The 12430-nt window shown below is 46.3% G+C and overlaps 21 non-coding genes across 21 annotated transcripts; all 21 read left to right on the forward strand.

The window, feature by feature from the left end:
• The first annotated feature begins 981 nt into the window (after window positions 1–981).
• Window positions 982–1053, forward strand: TRNAP-UGG (transfer RNA proline (anticodon UGG)). The gene has a single exon. It is a non-coding gene; the product is annotated as a tRNA-Pro (tRNA).
• Window positions 1054–1299: 246 nt separating this feature from the next.
• TRNAP-UGG (transfer RNA proline (anticodon UGG)) lies at window positions 1300–1371 on the forward strand. Its single transcript has one exon. It is a non-coding gene; the product is annotated as a tRNA-Pro (tRNA).
• An 87-nt stretch (window positions 1372–1458) lies between these two features.
• On the forward strand, window positions 1459–1530 carry TRNAP-UGG (transfer RNA proline (anticodon UGG)). The gene has a single exon. It is a non-coding gene; the product is annotated as a tRNA-Pro (tRNA).
• Window positions 1531–2409: 879 nt separating this feature from the next.
• TRNAP-UGG (transfer RNA proline (anticodon UGG)) lies at window positions 2410–2481 on the forward strand. Its single transcript has one exon. It is a non-coding gene; the product is annotated as a tRNA-Pro (tRNA).
• Window positions 2482–2727: 246 nt separating this feature from the next.
• TRNAP-UGG (transfer RNA proline (anticodon UGG)) lies at window positions 2728–2799 on the forward strand. The gene has a single exon. It is a non-coding gene; the product is annotated as a tRNA-Pro (tRNA).
• Window positions 2800–2886: 87 nt separating this feature from the next.
• TRNAP-UGG (transfer RNA proline (anticodon UGG)) lies at window positions 2887–2958 on the forward strand. The gene has a single exon. It is a non-coding gene; the product is annotated as a tRNA-Pro (tRNA).
• An 879-nt stretch (window positions 2959–3837) lies between these two features.
• TRNAP-UGG (transfer RNA proline (anticodon UGG)) lies at window positions 3838–3909 on the forward strand. Its single transcript has one exon. It is a non-coding gene; the product is annotated as a tRNA-Pro (tRNA).
• A 246-nt stretch (window positions 3910–4155) lies between these two features.
• On the forward strand, window positions 4156–4227 carry TRNAP-UGG (transfer RNA proline (anticodon UGG)). Its single transcript has one exon. It is a non-coding gene; the product is annotated as a tRNA-Pro (tRNA).
• Window positions 4228–4314: 87 nt separating this feature from the next.
• Window positions 4315–4386, forward strand: TRNAP-UGG (transfer RNA proline (anticodon UGG)). The gene has a single exon. It is a non-coding gene; the product is annotated as a tRNA-Pro (tRNA).
• A 1038-nt stretch (window positions 4387–5424) lies between these two features.
• TRNAP-UGG (transfer RNA proline (anticodon UGG)) lies at window positions 5425–5496 on the forward strand. The gene has a single exon. It is a non-coding gene; the product is annotated as a tRNA-Pro (tRNA).
• An 879-nt stretch (window positions 5497–6375) lies between these two features.
• On the forward strand, window positions 6376–6447 carry TRNAP-UGG (transfer RNA proline (anticodon UGG)). The gene has a single exon. It is a non-coding gene; the product is annotated as a tRNA-Pro (tRNA).
• An 86-nt stretch (window positions 6448–6533) lies between these two features.
• Window positions 6534–6605, forward strand: TRNAP-UGG (transfer RNA proline (anticodon UGG)). The gene has a single exon. It is a non-coding gene; the product is annotated as a tRNA-Pro (tRNA).
• A 698-nt stretch (window positions 6606–7303) lies between these two features.
• TRNAP-UGG (transfer RNA proline (anticodon UGG)) lies at window positions 7304–7375 on the forward strand. The gene has a single exon. It is a non-coding gene; the product is annotated as a tRNA-Pro (tRNA).
• A 245-nt stretch (window positions 7376–7620) lies between these two features.
• Window positions 7621–7692, forward strand: TRNAP-UGG (transfer RNA proline (anticodon UGG)). The gene has a single exon. It is a non-coding gene; the product is annotated as a tRNA-Pro (tRNA).
• Window positions 7693–7778: 86 nt separating this feature from the next.
• On the forward strand, window positions 7779–7850 carry TRNAP-UGG (transfer RNA proline (anticodon UGG)). Its single transcript has one exon. It is a non-coding gene; the product is annotated as a tRNA-Pro (tRNA).
• An 843-nt stretch (window positions 7851–8693) lies between these two features.
• On the forward strand, window positions 8694–8765 carry TRNAP-UGG (transfer RNA proline (anticodon UGG)). The gene has a single exon. It is a non-coding gene; the product is annotated as a tRNA-Pro (tRNA).
• Window positions 8766–9010: 245 nt separating this feature from the next.
• TRNAP-UGG (transfer RNA proline (anticodon UGG)) lies at window positions 9011–9082 on the forward strand. Its single transcript has one exon. It is a non-coding gene; the product is annotated as a tRNA-Pro (tRNA).
• An 86-nt stretch (window positions 9083–9168) lies between these two features.
• Window positions 9169–9240, forward strand: TRNAP-UGG (transfer RNA proline (anticodon UGG)). The gene has a single exon. It is a non-coding gene; the product is annotated as a tRNA-Pro (tRNA).
• A 704-nt stretch (window positions 9241–9944) lies between these two features.
• TRNAE-UUC (transfer RNA glutamic acid (anticodon UUC)) lies at window positions 9945–10016 on the forward strand. The gene has a single exon. It is a non-coding gene; the product is annotated as a tRNA-Glu (tRNA).
• Window positions 10017–11209: 1193 nt separating this feature from the next.
• TRNAP-UGG (transfer RNA proline (anticodon UGG)) lies at window positions 11210–11281 on the forward strand. Its single transcript has one exon. It is a non-coding gene; the product is annotated as a tRNA-Pro (tRNA).
• Window positions 11282–12159: 878 nt separating this feature from the next.
• TRNAP-UGG (transfer RNA proline (anticodon UGG)) lies at window positions 12160–12231 on the forward strand. Its single transcript has one exon. It is a non-coding gene; the product is annotated as a tRNA-Pro (tRNA).
• Window positions 12232–12430: the final 199 nt, after the last annotated feature.

Below are 12430 nucleotides of genomic sequence, written 5' to 3' on the forward strand. Positions count from 1 at the left end.
TATGAGTTGAGCATGTCTCAGCTACGCATGGTCCGTTGGTCACGGGGTATGATACTAGCTTTGGGTGCGAGTGGTCCCGGGTTCAAATGCCAGACGGACCCGAGTTTTTGAAGAAGTAACTTATTGACCATTTAAATTCAACTATCTACAGGTTAGGCCTATGGGTTGAGCATGTCTCAGCTACGCATGGTCCGTTGGTCACGGGGTATGATACTAGCTTTGGGTGCGAGTGGTCCCGGGTTCAAATGCCAGACGGACCCGAGTTTTTCAAGAAGTATTTTAGTTACATTTAAATGCAACTAAATACAGGTTAGGCCTACGAGTTGAGCATGGCTCTGATACGCATGGTCCGTTGGTCTAGGGGTATGATACTCGCTTTGGGAACGAGTGGTCCCCTGTTCAAATCCCGGACGGACCCGAGTTTTTGAAGAAGTAACTTAGTGACTATTTCAATTCAACTATCTACAGGTTAGGCCTATGAGTTGAGCATGTCTCTAACACGCATGGTCCGTTGGTCTAGGGGTATGATACTCGTTTTGGGTGCGAGTGGTCCCAGGTTCAAATCCCGGACGGACCCGACTTTCGAACAAGTAATTTAGTGACTGTTTAAATGCAACTAACTACAGGTTAGGCCTATGAGTTGAGCATGTCTCTGAAACGCATGGTCCGTTGGTCTAGGGGTATGATTCTCGCTTTGGGTGCGAGTGGTCCCGGGTTGAAATCCCGGACAGACCCAGGTTTTTGAAGATGTAAATTAGTGACTATTTAAATTCAACTATCTACAGGTTAGGCCTATGAGTTGAGCATGTCTCTGATACGCATGGTCCGTTGGTCACGGGGTATGATACTCGCTTTGGGTGCGAGTGGTCCCGGGTTCAAATCCCGGACGGACCCGAGTTTTTGAAGTTGTAACTTAGTGACTATTTAAATTCAACAATCTAGAGGTTAGGCCTATGAGTTTAGCATGTCTCTGATACGCATGGGCCGTTGGTCTAGGGGTATGATACTCGCTTTGGGTGCGAGTGGTCCCGGGTTCAAATCCCGGACGGACCCGAGTTTTTGAAGTTGTAACTTAGTGACTATTTAAATTCAAAAATCTACAGGTTAGTCCTATGAGTTTAGCATGTCTCTGATACGCATGGGCCGTTGGTCTAGGGGTATGATACTCGCTTTGGGTACGAGTGGTGCCCTGTTCAAATCCCGGACGGACCCGAGTTTTTGAAGAAGAAACTTAGTGACTATTTAAATTCAACTATCTACAGGTTAGGCCTATGAGTTGAGCATGTCTCAGATACGCATGGTCCGTTGGTCTAGGGGTATGATACTCGTTTTGGGTGCGAGTGGTCCCGGGTTCAAATCCCGGACGGACCCGAGTTTTTGAAGTTGTAACTTAGTGACTATTTAAATTCAACTAACTACAGGTTAGGCCTATGAGTTGAGCATGTCTCTGATACGCATGGTCCGTTGGTCTAGGGGTATGATACTCGCTTTGGGTGCGAGTGGTCCCGGGTTCAAATCCCGGACGGACCAGAGTTTTTGAAGAAGTAACTTAGTGACTATTTAAATACAACTATCTACAGGTTAGCCGTATGAGTTGATCATCTCTAATACGCATGGGCCGTTGGTCTAGGGGTATGATACTCGCTTTGGGTACGAGTGGTCCCCTGTTCAAATCCCGGACGGACGCGATTTTTTGAAGAAGTAACTTAGTGACTATTTAAATTCAACTATCTACAGGTTAGGCCTATGAGTTAAGCATGGCTCTGATACGCATGGTCCGTTGGTCTAGGGGTATGATACTCGCTTTGGGAACGAGTGGTCCCCTGTTCAAATCCCGGACGGACCCGAGTTTTTGAAGAAGTAACTTAGTGACTATTTCAATTCAACTATCTACAGGTTAGGCCTATGAGTTGAGCATGTCTCTAACACGCATGGTCCGTTGGTCTAGGGGTATGATACTCGTTTTGGGTGCGAGTGGTCCCAGGTTCAAATCCCGGACGGACCCGACTTTCGAACAAGTAATTTAGTGACTGTTTAAATGCAACTAACTACAGGTTAGGCCTATGAGTTGAGCATGTCTCTGAAACGCATGGTCCGTTGGTCTAGGGGTATGATTCTCGCTTTGGGTGCGAGTGGGCCCGGGTTGAAATCCCGGACAGACCCGAGTTTTTGAAGATGTAAATTAGTGACTATTTAAATTCAACTATCTACATGTTAGGCCTATGAGTTGAGCATGTCTCTGATACGCATGGTCCGTTGGTCACGGGGTATGATACTCGCTTTGGGTGCGAGTGGTCCCGGGTTCAAATCCCGGACGGACCCGAGTTTTTGAAGTTGTAACTTAGTGACTATTTAAATTCAACAATCTAGAGGTTAGGCCTATGAGTTTAGCATGTCTCTGATACGCATGGGCCGTTGGTCTAGGGGTATGATACTCGCTTTGGGTGCGAGTGGTCCCGGGTTCAAATCCCGGACGGACCCGAGTTTTTGAAGTTGTAACTTAGTGACTATTTAAATTCAAAAATCTACAGGTTAGTCCTATGAGTTTAGCATGTCTCTGATACGCATGGGCCGTTGGTCTAGGGGTATGATACTCGCTTTGGGTACGAGTGGTGCCCTGTTCAAATCCCGGACGGACCCGAGTTTTTGAAGAAGAAACTTAGTGACTATTTAAATTCAACTATCTACAGGTTAGGCCTATGAGTTGAGCATGTCTCTGATACGCATGGTCCGTTGGTCTAGGGGTATGATACTCGCGTTGGGTGCGAGTGGTCCCGGGTTCAAATCCCGGACGGACCAGAGTTTTTGAAGAAGTAACTTAGTGACTATTTAAATACAACTATCTACAGGTTAGGCCTATGAGTTGAGCATGTCTCTGATACGCATGGTCCGTTGGTCTAGGGGTATGATACTCGCTTTGGGTGCGAGTGGTCCCGGGTTCAAATCCCGGACGGACCACAGTTTTTGAAGAAGTAACTTAGTGACTATTTAAATTCAACTATCTACAGGTTAGCCGTATGAGTTGATCATCTCTGATACGCATGGGCCGTTGGTCTAGGGGTATGATACTCGCTTTGGGTACGAGTGGTCCCCTGTTCAAATCCCGGACGGACGCGAGTTTTTGAAGAAGTAACTTAGTGACTATTTAAATTCAACTATCTACAGGTTAGGCCTATGAGTTAAGCATGGCTCTGATACGCATGGTCCGTTGGTCTAGGGGTATGATACTCGCTTTGGGAACGAGTGGTCCCCTGTTCAAATCCCGGACGGACCCGAGTTTTTGAAGAAGTAACTTAGTGACTATTTCAATTCAACTATCTACAGGTTAGGCCTATGAGTTGAGCATGTCTCTAACACGCATGGTCCGTTGGTCTAGGGGTATGATACTCGTTTTGGGTGCGAGTGGTCCCAGGTTCAAATCCCGGACGGACCCGACTTTCGAACAAGTAATTTAGTGACTGTTTAAATGCAACTAACTACAGGTTAGGCCTATGAGTTGAGCATGTCTCTGAAACGCATGGTCCGTCAGTCTAGGGGTATGATTCTCGCTTTGGGTGCGAGTGGTCCCGGGTTGAAATCCCGGACATACCCGAGTTTTTGAAGATGTAAATTAGTGACTATTTAAAATCAACTATCTACAGGTTAGGCCTATGAGCTGAGCATGTCTCTGATTCGCATGGTCCGTTGGTCACGGGGTATGATACTCGCTTTGGGTGCGAGTGGTCCCGGGTTCAAATCCCGGACGGACCCGAGTTTTTGAAGTTGTAACTTAGTGACTATTTAAATTCAACAATCTAGAGGTTAGGCCTATGAGTTTAGCATGTCTCTGATACGCATGGGCCGTTGGTCTAGGGGTATGATACTCGCTTTGGGTGCGAGTGGTCCCGGGTTCAAATCCCGGACGGACCCGAGTTTTTGAAGTTGTAACTTAGTGACTATTTAAATTCAAAAATCTACAGGTTAGTCCTATGAGTTTAGCATGTCTCTGATACGCATGGGCCGTTGGTCTAGGGGTATGATACTCGCTTTGGGTACGAGTGGTGCCCTGTTCAAATCCCGGACGGACCCGAGTTTTTGAAGAAGAAACTTAGTGACTATTTAAATTCAACTATCTACAGGTTAGGCCTATGAGTTGAGCATGTCTCTGATACGCATGGTCCGTTGGTCTAGGGGTATGATACTCGCTTTGGGTGCGAGTGGTCCCGGGTTCAAATCCCGGACGGACCAGAGTTTTTGAAGAAGTAACTTAGTGACTATTTAAATACAACTATCTACAGGTTAGGCCTATGAGTTGAGCATGTCTCTGATACGCATGGTCCGTTGGTCTAGGGGTATGATACTCGCTTTGGGTGCGAGTGGTCCCGGGTTCAAATCCCGGACGGACCAGAGTTTTTGAAGAAGTAACTTAGTGACTATTTAAATACAACTATCTACAGGTTAGCCGTATGAGTTGATCATCTCTGATACGCATGGGCCGTTGGTCTAGGGGTATGATACTCGCTTTGGGTACGAGTGGTCCCCTGTTCAAATCCCGGACGGACGCGAGTTTTTGAAGAAGTAACTTAGTGACTATTTAAATTCAACTATCTACAGGTTAGGCCTATGAGTTAAGCATGGCTCTGATACGCATGGTCCGTTGGTCTAGGGGTATGATACTCGCTTTGGGAACGAGTGGTCCCCTGTTCAAATCCCGGACGGACCCGAGTTTTTGAAGAAGTAACTTAGTGACTATTTCAATTCAACTATCTACAGGTTAGGCCTATGAGTTGAGCATGTCTCTAACACGCATGGTCCGTTGGTCTAGGGGTATGATACTCGTTTTGGGTGCGAGTGGTCCCAGGTTCAAATCCCGGACGGACCCGACTTTCGAACAAGTAATTTAGTGACTGTTTAAATGCAACTAACTACAGGTTAGGCCTATGAGTTGAGCATGTCTCTGAAACGCATGGTCCGTTGGTCTAGGGGTATGATTCTCGCTTTGGGTGCGAGTGGTCCCGGGTTGAAATCCCGGACAGACCCGAGTTTTTGAAGATGTAAATTAGTGACTATTTAAATTCAACTATCTACAGGTTAGGCCTATGAGTTGAGCATGTCTCTGATACGCATGGTCCGTTGGTCACGGGGTATGATACTCGCTTTGGGTGCGAGTGGTCCCGGGTTCAAATCCCGGACGGACCCGAGTTTTTGAAGTTGTAACTTAGTGACTATTTAAATTCAAAAATCTACAGGTTAGTCCTATGAGTTTAGCATGTCTCTGATACGCATGGGCCGTTGGTCTAGGGGTATGATACTCGCTTTGGGTACGAGTGGTGCCCTGTTCAAATCCCGGACGGACCCGAGTTTTTGAAGAAGAAACTTAGTGACTATTTAAATTCAACTATCTACAGGTTAGGCCTATGAGTTGAGCATGTCTCTGATACGCATGGTCCGTTGGTCTAGGGGTATGATACTCGCTTTGGGTGCGAGTGGTCCCGGGTTCAAATCCCGGACGGACCAGAGTTTTTGAAGAAGTAACTTAGTGACTATTTAAATACAACTATCTACAGGTTAGCCGTATGAGTTGATCATCTCTGATACGCATGGGCCGTTGGTCTAGGGGTATGATACTCGCTTTGGGTACGAGTGGTCCCCTGTTCAAATCCCGGACGGACGCGAGTTTTTGAAGAAGTAACTTAGTGACTATTTAAATTCATCTATCTACAGGTTAGGCCTATGAGTTAAGCATGTCTCTGATACGCATGGGCCGTTGGTCTAGGGGTATGATACTCGTTTTGGGTGCGAGTGGTCCCAGGTTCAAATCCCGGACGGACCCGACTTTCGACCAAGTAATTTAGTGACTGTTGAAATGCAACTAAGTACAGGTTAGGCCTATGAGTTGAGCATGTCTCTGATACGCATGGTCCGTTGGTCACGGGGTATGATACTCGCTTTGGGTGCGAGTGGTCCCGGGTTCATATCCCGGACGGACCCGAGTTTTTGAAGTTGTAACTTAGTGACTATTTAAATTCAACAATCTACAGGTTAGGCCTATGAGTTTAGCATGTCTCTGTTACGCATGGGCCGTTGGTCTAGGGGTATGATACTCGCTTTGGGTACGAGTGGTCCCCTGTTCAAATCCCGGACGGACCCGAGTTTTTGAAGTTGTAACTTAGTGACTATTTAAATTCAACAATCTACAGGTTAGGCCTATGAGTTTAGCATGTCTCTGTTACGCATGGGCCGTTGGTCTAGGGGTATGATACTCGCTTTGGGTACGAGTGGTGCCCTGTTCAAATCCCGGACGGACCCGAGTTTTTGAAGAAGTAACTTAGTGACTATTTAAATTCAACTATCTACAGGTTAGGCCTATGAGTTGAGCATGTCTCAGATACGCATGGTCCGTTGGTCTAGGGGTATGATACTCGTTTTGGGTGCGAGTGGTCCCGGGTTCAAATCCCGGACGGACCCGAGTTTCGAACAAGTAATTTAGTGACTATTTAAATGCAACTAACTACAGGTTAGGCCTATGAGTTGAGCATGTCTCTGATACGCATGGTCCGTTGGTCTAGGGGTATGATACTCGCTTTGGGTGCGAGTGGTCCCGGGTTCAAATCCCGGACGGACCCGAGTTTTTCAAGAAGTATTTTAGTGACATTTAAATGCAACTATCTACAGGTTAGGCCTATGAGTTGATCATCTCTGATACGCATGGTCCGTTGGTCTAGGGGTATGATACTCGCTTTGGGAACGAGTGGTCCCCTGTTCAAATCCCGGAAGGACCCGAGTTTTTGAAGAAGTAACTTAGTGACTATTTAAATACAACTATCTACAGGTTAGGCGTATGAGTTGATCATCTCTGATACGCATGGTCCGTTGGTCTAGGGGTATGATACTCGCTTTGGGTACGAGTGGTCCCCTGTTCAAATCCCGGACGGACGCGAGTTTTTGAAGAAGTAACTTAGTGACTATTTAAATTCAACTATCTACAGGTTAGGCCTATGAGTTGATCATCTCTGATACGCATGGGCCGTTGGTCTAGGGGTACGAGTGGTCCCCTGTTCAAATCCCGGACGGACGCGAGTTTTTGAAGAAGTAACTTAGTGACTATTTAAATTCAACTATCTACAGGTTAGGCCTATGAGTTAAGCATGTCTCTGATACGCATGGGGCGTTGGTCTAGGGGTATGATACTCGCTTTGGGTACGAGTGGTCCCCTGTTCAAATCCCGGACGGACGCGAGTTTTTGAAGAAGTAACTTAGTGACTATTTAAATTCAACTATCTACAGGTTAGGCCTATGAGTTGAGTATGTCTCAGATACGCATGGTCCGTTGGTCTAGGGGTATGATACTCGCTTTGGGTGCGAGTGGTCCCGGGTTCAAATCCCGGACGGACCCGAGTTTTTCAAGAAGTATTTTAGTGACATTTAAATGCAACTATCTACAGGTTAGGCCTATGAGTTTAGCATGTCTCTGTTACGCATGGGCCGTTGGTCTAGGGGTATGATACTCGCTTTGGGTACGAGTGGTGCCCTGTTCAAATCCCGGACGGACCCGAGTTTTTGAAGAAGTAACTTAGTGACTATTTAAATTCAACTATCTACAGGTTAGGCCTATGAGTTGAGCATGTCTCAGATACGCATGGTCCGTTGGTCTAGGGGTATGATACTCGTTTTGGGTGCGAGTGGTCCCGGGTTCAAATCCCGGACGGACCCGAGTTTCGAACAAGTAATTTAGTGACTATTTAAATGCAACTAACTACAGGTTAGGCCTATGAGTTGAGCATGTCTCTGATACGCATGGTCCGTTGGTCTAGGGGTATGATACTCGCTTTGGGTGCGAGTGGTCCCGGGTTCAAATCCCGGACGGACCCGAGTTTTTCAAGAAGTATTTTAGTGACATTTAAATGCAACTATCTACAGGTTAGGCCTATGAGTTGACGCATGGTCCGTTGGTCTAGGGGTATGATACTCGCTTTGGGAACGAGTGGTCCCCTGTTCAAATCCCGGAAGGACCCGAGTTTTTGAAGAAGTAACTTAGTGACTATTTAAATACAACTATCTACAGGTTAGGCGTATGAGTTGATCATCTCTGATACGCATGGTCCGTTGGTCTAGGGGTATGATACTCGCTTTGGGTACGAGTGGTCCCCTGTTCAAATCCCGGACGGACGCGAGTTTTTGAAGAAGTAACTTAGTGACTATTTAAATTCAACTATCTACAGGTTAGGCCTATGAGTTGATCATCTCTGATACGCATGGGCCGTTGGTCTAGGGGTATGATACTCGCTTTGGGTACGAGTGGTCCCCTGTTCAAATCCCGGACGGACGCGAGTTTTTGAAGAAGTAACTTAGTGACTATTTAAATTCAACTATCTACAGGTTAGGCCTATGAGTTAAGCATGTCTGATACGCATGGGCCGTTGGTCTAGGGGTACGAGTGGTCCCCTGTTCAAATCCCGGACGGACGCGAGTTTTTGAAGAAGTAACTTAGTGACTATTTAAATTCAACTATCTACAGGTTAGGCCTATGAGTTAAGCATGTCTCTGATACGCATGGGGCGTTGGTCTAGGGGTATGATACTCGCTTTGGGTACGAGTGGTCCCCTGTTCAAATCCCGGACGGACGCGAGTTTTTGAAGAAGTAACTTAGTGACTATTTAAATTCAACTATCTACAGGTTAGGCCTATGAGTTGAGTATGTCTCAGATACGCATGGTCCGTTGGTCTAGGGGTATGATACTCGCTTTGGGTGCGAGTGGTCCCGGGTTCAAATCCCGGACGGACCCGAGTTTTTCAAGAAGTATTTTAGTGACATTTAAATGCAACTATCTACAGGTTAGGCCTATGAGTTTAGCATGTCTCTGTTACGCATGGGCCGTTGGTCTAGGGGTATGATACTCGCTTTGGGTACGAGTGGTGCCCTGTTCAAATCCCGGACGGACCCGAGTTTTTGAAGAAGTAACTTAGTGACTATTTAAATTCAACTATCTACAGGTTAGGCCTATGAGTTGAGCATGTCTCAGATACGCATGGTCCGTTGGTCTAGGGGTATGATACTCGTTTTGGGTGCGAGTGGTCCCGGGTTCAAATCCCGGACGGACCCGAGTTTCGAACAAGTAATTTAGTGACTATTTAAATGCAACTAACTACAGGTTAGGCCTATGAGTTGAGCATGTCTCTGATACGCATGGTCCGTTGGTCTAGGGGTATGATACTCGCTTTGGGTGCGAGTGGTCCCGGGTTCAAATCCCGGACGGACCCGAGTTTTTCAAGAAGTATTTTAGTGACATTTAAATGCAACTATCTACAGGTTAGGCCTATGAGTTGACGCATGGTCCGTTGGTCTAGGGGTATGATACTCGCTTTGGGAACGAGTGGTCCCCTGTTCAAATCCCGGAAGGACCCGAGTTTTTGAAGAAGTAACTTAGTGACTATTTAAATACAACTATCTACAGGTTAGGCGTATGAGTTGATCATCTCTGATACGCATGGTCCGTTGGTCTAGGGGTATGATACTCGCTTTGGGTACGAGTGGTCCCCTGTTCAAATCCCGGACGGACGCGAGTTTTTGAAGAAGTAACTTAGTGACTATTTAAATTCAACTATCTACAGGTTAGGCCTATGAGTTGATCATCTCTGATACGCATGGGCCGTTGGTCTAGGGGTATGATACTCGCTTTGGGTACGAGTGGTCCCCTGTTCAAATCCCGGACGGACGCGAGTTTTTGAAGAAGTAACTTAGTGACTATTTAAATTCAACTATCTACAGGTTAGGCCTATGAGTTAAGCATGTCTCTGATACGCATGGGGCGTTGGTCTAGGGGTATGATACTCGCTTTGGGTACGAGTGGTCCCCTGTTCAAATCCCGGACGGACGCGAGTTTTTGAAGAAGTAACTTAGTGACTATTTAAATTCAACTATCTACAGGTTAGGCCTATGAGTTGAGTTTGTCTCAGATACGCATGGTCCGTTGGTCTAGGGGTATGATACTCGCTTTTCGTGCGAGTGGTCCCGGGTTCAAATCCCGGACGGACCCGAGTTTTTCAAGAAGTATTTTAGTGACATTTAAATGCAACTATCTACAGGTTAGGCCTATGAGTTGATCATCTCTGATACGCATGGTCCGTTGGTCTAGGGGTATGATACTCGCTTTGGGAACGAGTGGTCCCCTGTTCAAATCCCGGACGGACCCGAGTTTTTGAAGAAGTAACTTAGTGACTATTTAAATTCAACTATCTACAGGTTAGGCCTATGAGTTGAGCATGTCTCTAACATGCATGGTCCGTTGGTCTAGGGGTATGATACTCGCTTTGGGAACGAGTGGTCCCCTGTTCAAATCCCGGACGGACCCGAGTTTTTGAAGAAGTAACTTAGTGACTATTTAAATTCAACTATCTACAGGTTAGGCCTATGAGTTGAGCATGTCTCTAACATGCATGGTCCGTTGGTCTAGGGGTATGATACTCGTTTTGGGTGCGAGTTGTCCCGGGTTCAAATCCCGGACGGACCCGACTTTAGAACAAGTAATTTAGTGACTGTTTAAATGCAACTAACTACAGGTTAGGCCTATGAGTTGAGCATGTCTCTAAAACGCATGGTCCGTTGGTCTAGGGGTATGATACTCGCTTTGGGTACGAGTGGTCCCCTGTTCAAATCCCGGACGAACCCGAGTTTTTGAAGATGTAACTTAGTGACTATTTAAATTCAACTATCTACAGGTTAGGCCTATGAGTTAAGCATGTCTCTGATACGCATGGGCCGTTGGTCTAGGGGTATGATACTCGCTTTGGGTACGAGTGGTCCCCTGTTCAAATCCCGGACGGACGCGAGTTTTTGAAGAAGTAACTTAGTGACTATTTAAATTCAACTATCTACAGGTTAGGCCTATGAGTTGAGTATGTCTCAGATACGCATGGTCCGTTGGTCTAGGGGTATGATACTCGCTTTGGGTGCGAGTGGTCCCGGGTTCAAATCCCAGACGGACCCGAGTTTTTCAAGAAGTATTTTAGTGACATTTAAATGCAACTATCTACAGGTTAGGCCTATGAGTTGATCATCTCTGATACGCATGGTCCGTTGGTCTAGGGGTATGATACTCGCTTTGGGAACGAGTGGTCCCCTGTTCAAATCCCGGACGGACCCGAGTTTTTGAAGAAGTAAATTAGTGACTATTTAAATTCAACTATCTACAGGTTAGGCCTATGAGTTGAGCATGTCTCTAACACGCATGGTCCGTTGGTCTAGGGGTATGATACTCGTTTTGGGTGCGAGTGGTCCCGGGTTCAAATCCCGGACGGACCCGACTTTAGAACAAGTAATTTAGTGACTGTTTAAATGCAACTAACTACAGGTTAGGCCTATGAGTTGAGCATGTCTCTAAAACGCATGGTCCGTTGGTCTAGGGGTATGATACTCGCTTTGGGTACGAGTGGTCCCCTGTTCAAATCCCGGACGGAACCGAGTTTTTGAAGATGTAACTTAGTGACTATTTAAATTCAACTATCTACAGGTTAGGCCTATGAGTTAAGCATGTCTCTGATACGCATGGGCCGTTGGTCTAGGGGTATGATACTCGCTTTGGGTACGAGTGGTCCCCTGTTCAAATCCCGGACGGACCCGGGTTTTTGAAGAAGTAACTTAGTGACTATTTAAATTCAACTATCTACAGGTTAGGCCTATGAGTTGAGCATGTCTCAGCTACGCATGGTCCGTTGGTCACGGGGTATGATACTAGCTTTGGGTGCGAGTGGTCCCGGGTTCAAATGCCAGACGGACCCGAGTTTTTCAAGAAGTATTTTAGTGACATTTAAATGCAACTATCTACAGGTTAGGCGTATGAGTTGATCATCTCTGATACGCATGGGCCGTTGGTCTAGGGGTATGATACTCGCTTTGGGTACGAGTGGTCCCCTGTTCAAATCCCGGACGGACGCGAGTTTTTGAAGAAGTAACTTAGTGACTATTTAAATTCAACTATCTACAGGTTAGGCCTATGAGTTAAGCATGTCTCTGATACGCATGGGCCGTTGGTCTAGGGGTATGATACTCGCTTTGGGTACGAGTGGTCCCCTGTTCAAATCCCGGACGGACGCGAGTTTTTGAAGAAGTAACTTAGTGACTATTTAAATTCAACTATCTACAGGTTAGGCCTATGAGTTGAGTATGTCTCAGATACGCATGGTCCGTTGGTCTAGGGGTATGATACTCGCTTTGGGTGCGAGTGGTCCCGGGTTCAAATCCCGGACGGACCCGAGTTTTTCAAGAAGTATTTTAGTGACATTTAAATGCAACTATCTACAGGTTAGGCCTATGAGTTGATCATCTCTGATACGCATGGTCCGTTGGTGTAGGGGTATGATACTCGCTTTGGGAACGAGTGGTCCCCTGTTCAAATCCCGGACGGACCCGAGTTTTTGAAGAAGTAACTTAGTGACTATTTAAATTCAACTA

This window comes from Phalangium opilio, unplaced genomic scaffold, assembly GCF_054372755.1.
Source record: "Phalangium opilio isolate 3A_F unplaced genomic scaffold, DU_Popi_V2 ptg000523l_1, whole genome shotgun sequence".
In the NCBI taxonomy this organism is placed as follows: domain Eukaryota; kingdom Metazoa; phylum Arthropoda; class Arachnida; order Opiliones; family Phalangiidae; genus Phalangium; species Phalangium opilio.